This window comes from Sinocyclocheilus rhinocerous, unplaced genomic scaffold (genome assembly GCF_001515625.1).
Source record: "Sinocyclocheilus rhinocerous isolate Xijiao unplaced genomic scaffold, SAMN03320098_v1.1 scaffold584, whole genome shotgun sequence".
In the NCBI taxonomy this organism is placed as follows: domain Eukaryota; kingdom Metazoa; phylum Chordata; class Actinopteri; order Cypriniformes; family Cyprinidae; genus Sinocyclocheilus; species Sinocyclocheilus rhinocerous.
The window spans coordinates 4,103,451-4,111,388 of NW_015630348.1; the positions used below are offsets into that span (position 1 = coordinate 4,103,451).

The window sequence follows — 7,938 nt, forward strand, 5'->3', positions numbered from 1 at the left end:
TCTGAACTGGTGCATTTAATATAAATTTTAACCTCATTGAGGAACTCAATGCGAGGGTTAATTAAGTGATTGATGGTTGTTCAGATCTATGCAATTGCACATATTGCTGTAAACTTGAGATTTCACATTTTCATTGTCTTAAACTAATTATTTCCTCACTTTCTGTCTTTCTGCAACTTGTGTGAATGCGTGTGTTTATGTGTTAGATTAGTTTATATGTCTTAGATTTATCCAATAAAGCCTTATTTATATTGAAAAGAGAAGTATCTTGTGTTTTGTGCTTACAAGTTAATGTCTTAAACTGCCGATCTTGTTACTGTGCTAATTAATAGTGTTTTCACTATATTTTGGATATTAATATCCATTGCAGAGTTGATGTTATACGGCTCGTTCAATGAATCGCTGGCCGTCTCAGTGATCAGCCGTAAAACAGTGATTCTGTCCAAATTCCCTTTAAAATCTTAAATGATTCCCTTTGAGCTAAATTGACCTGTTTCCCTTACAATGTCAATGGAAACCTGCTCTGGTTGCGCACGCGTGTGTGTGCGTGCGCTCTGGCTGCCAGCTCGGTTAAGTGCCCAGCGGTGGCGTGGATGAGTGGTCAGGTGTGAAATTACAAACTCTGCCCAGAATCCCATCAGCTGTTAATGCACACCCACACAGAGCAAGCTGAACTATGCGCTCCACTCGCAGCTAAACCAATATAACGAATCAAACGCCAAAATACCAACAGCACTTCGTTCTGAGACTTGTATAACAAGACCACAGCAAACGCAGAAAAAATGGGTAAAGCTGATACAGGCATACATTTGAAATGCATATACATGGATAAATTACACTTGTTCAGACTTGTCACAAAGAGATGGTGTTATGAGAAGTATAAACACATATCAGTTCTTATATATGTGACATGGTGTAGGCGAGGAAAGGCTTGTTTGCACCTGCTTTTACTGCCTTCATATAATGTCGGAGCCCACATATTAAAATGAGAATATACGAACACCACCACAATGGGTTTGCCAGATGTATAACTCAGGATTTATTTTCTTTGAGCCCCAACTTAATGAGATAAGACTGTGTCAATTAAAGGAATCAAATCTGCATAAACTGATATTTATTACAATCAAATTTACAATCAAATTTAATGTTGAATGTTGACTGCACAGTTTAGTTGACGCTGTATCCAAAAAAAAAAAACACAAAAACACGCTGCTAACCATATGTAACTAAGACGTGTCAAATCGGACCCCCGTGACTGTAACTCAAACCCACACCCACACAGATGAGCCACGGCTACAGAAGGAACATGGTGTTTGTGTATATGTGTGTGCATGCTCAATTTTGGCATTTCTTGTCTTTTTCTCTCCTTCTGTGGTTGGTTTTCATTCGAAGACCACTTTCACTGACAGCCCTATAAACAGGCTCCCACCCACAGCCAACAGCCACCCGCTCACAAACACGCATGCTTGCACATCTCCTTTATATCCGTTCTCCATACCTCATTCATTTTTTCCACCCAAACACACACTCTCATTTCGTAGTTTCCAAAAAGGCATGCTAAATGGCTCTTTATCTCTCTTGTCATCTTACAGAAATTGGTGTTACGCTTCTAACAAAGTCTATCATGACTTCATCACTGTCTCTTTGTCTGTTTTTTTAAGCAGACTCCTTCTTCAATACTAAATTTTCTAATGCTTTTTAAATCTTTCTACCTTCTCTTTTCAATCCTTCCATTGCCCTTTTTCCTCATCTATAACTCTTTTCATACTCTTCTTTCTTTCTTTTTTGGGCGTGATTACATTCCTTTTCACTTTTAAAAGTGCTGTAGGAGTACCGTGGGATATGATGGTATCAGATAGTAATACTATGGTACTTATAGTACGATACATACCATGAAAATGAGTCAGAAATGAACCTTTTAGAAGCAGTATTTACGCCCTAACACTGATTTTCTGGGACATTAATTCAACCTATACATTTCATCAAATTATGCAACACCCTGGAATTAAACCCATCATCTTGGTGTTGATAGCACCATGCTCTACTGCTTGAGCTAGTTACACACAATATTGTCTGTTTATGTAGTTTAACTGAATCATTCAAATAAAATAAATGCTTAATATGGACAATTATTGCTCTTAATAATAAAATTAACATTAAAGGTCCCCTGAAATGCTTAGAAACACGCAGCGTTACTCTATGTGTTGACGTCATTTTAACTGAAACAAGAAGGCAGGGCGGGACATATCAAGCAGCCCCACCCCTTTTTAAAATAGCCAATAGCATTCGTTTATATCACAGCTTGGGCTAGAGCCGTTCAGAGCCGTTGAGCTCCGTAAAGCCGCAGGGTATGCCAGCTCAAATGAAAAATTGTGTGTTTGATTGGTCCAGACGCTACAGATGTGACAGCAAAAAAATAGTTGAGCCGTTTTGGCGGAAGTGACGAACTGCAAGCTTTGAATGCTTATATCTTCTAAATGCGAATTTTGTCACTGTTTTGGAGCACACTACCTTATAGATAACCTTAAGACTAACATATTGATACTAACACCCAAAAAACTTTAATTTTGATTTCATGGGGACTTTAAGTAACAAATATAAAAGTAGCTGCAAAGATACCACACTAAATGTTCTGCAAAATATATACATACTGCAACCTGTGCTAAGGCTGCATTTATTTGAACAAAACAGTATACAGAATAACTGTTTTTTTTATTTCAATATATTTTAAAGGGATAGTTCATCCCAAAATTAAAATTCTGTCATTAATTACTCACCCTCATGTCGTTCCAAACCTGTAAGACCTTCGTTCATCTTCGAAACACAAATTAAGATATTTATGATGAAACCCGAGAGCTTTCTGATGCTGCACAGACAGCAACACAACTGACACGTTCAAGGCCCAGAAAGGTAGTAAGGACATCATTAAAATAGTCTGTGTGATAGTGTTAATTTCGTCAACGAAGACGACGACGAAAAATATTCGTTAACGAACATTTTTTCTGTGACTAAGACGAGACGTTGACGAGCTAAAACTAATATCTGATGACGAAATTATGACGAAATTTATGCCGTGTCTTCGTTAACTAGACAAGATGGGACTATATGTTATTTGAGGACTACAGGACATTCAAAATACATCCTATAGAATCGGCTAACTGTCCTCTTTCAAAATGTGCATCCCTGTCATTAGATTGCAATCGGATAAGGGGCGTTTGCATATATCTAGTCTCAGTATGGCAGCCGCAGTGGACAGATAGGCTAATAAAATGCGAACTAGCGATCTGAAACAATGGCCTTAGCACCCGAAGGGGTAGGGATAAGGTGACCAGACATCCCGTTTTTCCCGGGAGTCACAATTCGTTGTCGATTAACTTAAAGTTAGTGAAGGCGGGATAGGCAGAATTGCTCTGATAGCATTGCTCTCTCTCGCGCACGCTCCACTTCTTCAGTTCTCATATACAGGGTGCGATCAGTTCTGAGAGCTCAAATACACACAGCGGTCCAAATGTCTAAACCAGTGTTTCCCAACCTATTTTTAGTCGCGGCACCCTTTGGAAATTTTAATAAACTTGTGGCACCCTACCTTCGTCAGCAGCACCACAGGCATGCGTCGTGGTACAGTCATGAATGTGCATCGAAGACTGGCACGGAAGAGAAGAAATTGCTGAATCATGTCATTATTTTTGTTTTCTTTGCACACAAAAAGTATTCTCGTACAGTAGCTTCATAACATTACGGTTGAACCACTGATGTCACATGGACTATTTTAACGATGTCCTTACCCCCAACTTTTGAATGATAATGTATTACAAACAGACATAAAAATAATGCCTCTGATTTTCTTTTTTGTTATTATTTCTTCATTATGAAATTGAATACAAACCTTTAGGCTACATGTCAGTGAAGGCATAAACACTTAACCTGGTTAATTTCTCATACTGAACGATTGCCTTCACAAACATGCTATTACCATGATGGAAAAAAACCCCAAAAAAACATGGTACTACCTTAGTATCATGTTAAAAAAAGCCTTGTTATTTTTTGTGTCTTTAATCTTATCCTTCAGTATTCCATTCATCTTTCTCTTTTCCTCCATCTTTTACTCCATTATCTCCCCAATGTTTCCTTTTGTTGCGCTTTTTCTCCAGCTGTCCTTTGTCACTTTGGTTTCTTGTGTCCCTTGGCCACTCACCTCAAATAATCTCAACAACCAGCAGCCACGTCTCCCTCCTCCCAAAGTGGAATCTCTGTTTTCATTTCTATGCTCTCTCTTTCTTTCTCTCGACTGAAATGGGAGTTGTCGCTCTCCTCTCAGTAGTAGGTTAATGGGGTGTTGTAGATAGTTGGCTTGCCCTCTGGAGCATGACATCTCTTTCTCACACCTGGTTCCAGCACCCAGCGGCCCCATACTATAGCAGACATGCTGCTAGTTTTCCGGCTGGTTGGGCAGTCCAGTACCCTCTGATCTGCAGTCCCCCCGGCCAGCCCAAACATCCGCAGCCCTCGTATATAACTGACCACTAGCGCTCCAGAACGTCATGGCTGAATAGCCTGAAGCTGTAGATGGGATCTTTGCCTGTGGATTTGTGTGAACTGTTGAAGGAAAGTTCTGTAGGAGGTTGATTCGTGCATATAAATGTGTGGGTACAGTGTGCGTTAGTTAATTGGGGTTTGTTTGGTGATATTCGTGTGTGTGAAAGAGAGCAAATGTTGCATTTAGCCTTAGGTGCTTTTCTGGAAACTGTTAGCGCTGTATTGCTTTCATTGGTCGGCGTGGAGGGTAAGGTTAAGACTGTGAGCACAAGTGGGCGTCGTGACTGACAGATCCGCATTTTATTTTACATAAACAATTCTTTAAAAGGCTCAAAGCTCGGATCAGGAAAAAAAAAACACACACACACACACATGCAACTCTGGTCCTTATGAACTGTGCAAAGAATTTAGAAAAAGCCAAAAGCGAAGTGTATTTACTCCTAGTCGTGCACAAACACCATTTTTCAGGAGAGGGAGACAGTGGCTGTGATCAAAGGTGGTAGTCATGCAGAAAGTTATTTTCACAGGTTAATTTGTGTGATAAATCTTTCTCTTACACACATGTGGGGCTGGCGAGAGTGGGTGATAAGACACAAACCACTTCCATTACTGTAGAGTGTCCTTTGCTGTCTTTCAAGTTCACACTGAACTTTGCAGGGCTAAGAAAGAGCCATACAGCACAAGGAAGCATTTATATGAAGGTACCACAGCTCCAAGATCAATTCTATGATAATTCAAACTGTATTGAAGGTTTTCAGTTCTGGTGGATCTAGATGGATGTTAAACAGATGTAAAGACACTGGAATTTGCTACACACTGCTTTCCTGATGGGTTTATTGTCTGTTGTATTTACTCAAATAAATAATTATTTGTCTGCATTTAACTCCACACATTGGATATGGCTTTTCTTATCATTTAATTCAACTGTAAACTAATCATACACTTTGAGAACACCACAAAATATTTTTTCAAAGTTATAAATAAAGATTATTGGAGTGCATTTACAAGGAAAACAGTATTTCAGTCTTGCTACTTCAAAATTTCATGTTTAGTTCAATGTATTTGCTTGCCATTTCTTTGTAATTATTTGTGAAATTCACTAGTAATTGTTGGAAACAAATCTAAGTAAATCCTACTCTAAACTGAATTGAGTGAAACACTGGATTTGCAGTTAACTACTATCTAATATTAGCACATGTTAGCATGTTAAATTAAATGCACATTTTTTTATTTATTATTATTATTATTTATTTTTTATTTTTTCATGGAAACACAAGGAAGAGGAGACTGAGCACTGCATTTGGCATTTACACAATTAATGCTCTTTGATTAAAGCAAATTGGAGGACAAATTTGTTACACAAGTCTGTGTTCAACCTCTATTCTTCATCACAATGAAAACCCACACAACTCCAATATAGCAGAACATTAAACACCAATACGTCCACTGCTGCATCTCAATACTATCTGTCCTAAATACCACAGTATTCAGAATTATAATTAATTGTTCCCGCATGAAAGACCCACGACTCTGCCATTTCATCAATGTGGTACTTCTTTTCTTTTTAAGTTGAATGAACTGTAGCACAAATTAAAATGAACTAAATTGTGGAGTGTGTATATGAGGACATTAACTGTTACAAGATGATTGACAGGCCAGTTTAGGGTGACAGTATGTATGTAATATGCGACAGCGTGGTCTGTTAAAGACACAATTAGGAGAGCAGCAGTACTGTATATCCCAAATCGTCTTCAAAATGTACTCAAAAGTATACTTATTTACAAAAAGAGTGCATACTTTTAGGGCATAGTATACACTCTTAAAAATAAAGGTTCTTTATTGGCATCAATGGTACCACAAAGACCCTTTACCATCCATGGAAACTTTACATTCCACAAAAGGTTTTTGCAGTGAAAAAATTTTCTTTAGATTATTAAAATGTTGTTCACACTAAGAAAAAAATGGTTATTTTAAGAACTGTTCACTGAAAGGTTCTTTGGGGAACCAAAACTGTTTCTTCTATGGCATCACGGTGAAAATGTCTCAGGTTACGTATGTAACCATGGTTCCTCGAGGGAACGAGACGCTGCGTCGGAGGACGCTTCGGGAACGCCCTTCAGCGTGACCGGCTCTGAACCTCTTGTGTAATCAGTCCAATAGATGGGCGAGACGTCACGGGCGGGTGACGTAATGACCAGGAAGCTATAAAAGCACGTGTGGTGAGACCAGCGTCAGCTTCTAGGAGTGAAGCAAGCGCTGGCAGAGATGCCGAAAGTATGGCCCCACGTCTGTACCATGGCATCCAGCCCCAGTGGAGCTGGATGACTCAGAGAGAACCAGAGGGGACAGTGCGATGTCATCTGAGTCGCAAACAGGTCCACCTGGGCCTGGCCAAAAACTCTCCATATCTGCTTCACCACCCTGGGGTGAAGCATCCATTCCCTGGGCCTCGGCCCCTGCATCGACAGGATGTCTGCTCCCAAATTGAGATGTCCAGAAATGTAAACTGCTCTCAGCGAGAGAAGTTTGCCCTGGGACCACACAAGGATCTGGTCTACGTGCCTTGTAGAGATCGCCTTCTCTGACTCTCGCGATTGCGTTAAGGATCGACTCGATCAGAGCAGGGGACATACGTGCCTGCATCGTGGTCGAATCCCACACTACGCCAAGATAAGTGGTCCTATGTAATGGAGAAAGCACACTCTTCTTGGCATTTAGTCTTAACCCCAGCTCTCGGGTGAGAGTGCAAGGCCGAAAGGAAGAACACAATATTGGTACGCTTTGCCCGCAAAATCAAACCTCAGGACCTTCCTGTGAGTGGGAAGGATGGCTACATGGAAGTATGCGTCTTTTAGATCGATCGTGACAAACCAGTCCTCGGACCTGATCTGAGACACGACTTGATTGAGAGTGAGCATCCTGAACTTCAGTCGCATGACTGAGCGGTTCAACTGACGCAGATCTAAAATGGGACGCAACCCTCCATCCTTCTTCGGAACTATGAAGTACCGGCTGTAGAACCCGGACTGTCTTGCATGAGGAGGGACCACCTCGATGGCCTCCTTCCTCAAAAAAGTAACTACTTCTTGTTCCATGACCAGAGCCTGCTCGGGGCCCACCAGCGTGGGTGTAAACCCGTTGAAACTAGGCGGAGGAGAACCAAACTGGATTCTGTAGCCCTTCTCTACAGTGTGCAGGATCCACTGAGACACATTTGGCAGTAGTTTCCACGCTGGCAGACTGATCTCCTGAGGGCACTGAGGAGAGACGGGCACCATGTAATGCGGTGTACACCGCTCTTCCCCAGAGGGGCCTGCCCCCCGAGGTCCTGATCCACAGCATCAGGACTCTCATAGCTGACGCCTCCTATTGGAAACGACGGCCCTCAGACCCACGTCGTCT

General features: G+C 41.0%; 1 long non-coding RNA gene across 1 annotated transcript in view; it reads right to left on the bottom strand.

Annotated features, from left to right (window-relative positions):
- Positions 1 to 3,823: 3,823 nt before the first annotated feature.
- Positions 3,824 to 7,938, bottom strand: part of LOC107740190 (uncharacterized) — a 22,829-nt gene continuing 18,714 nt past the window's right edge. The window contains exons 2-4 of the long non-coding RNA XR_001640066.1: positions 5,350 to 5,355; positions 4,907 to 4,916; positions 3,824 to 3,834 (exon numbers count right to left, since the gene is read on the bottom strand). This is a non-coding gene — a long non-coding RNA (uncharacterized LOC107740190). The remainder of the gene's footprint in view (positions 3,835 to 4,906; positions 4,917 to 5,349; positions 5,356 to 7,938) is intronic.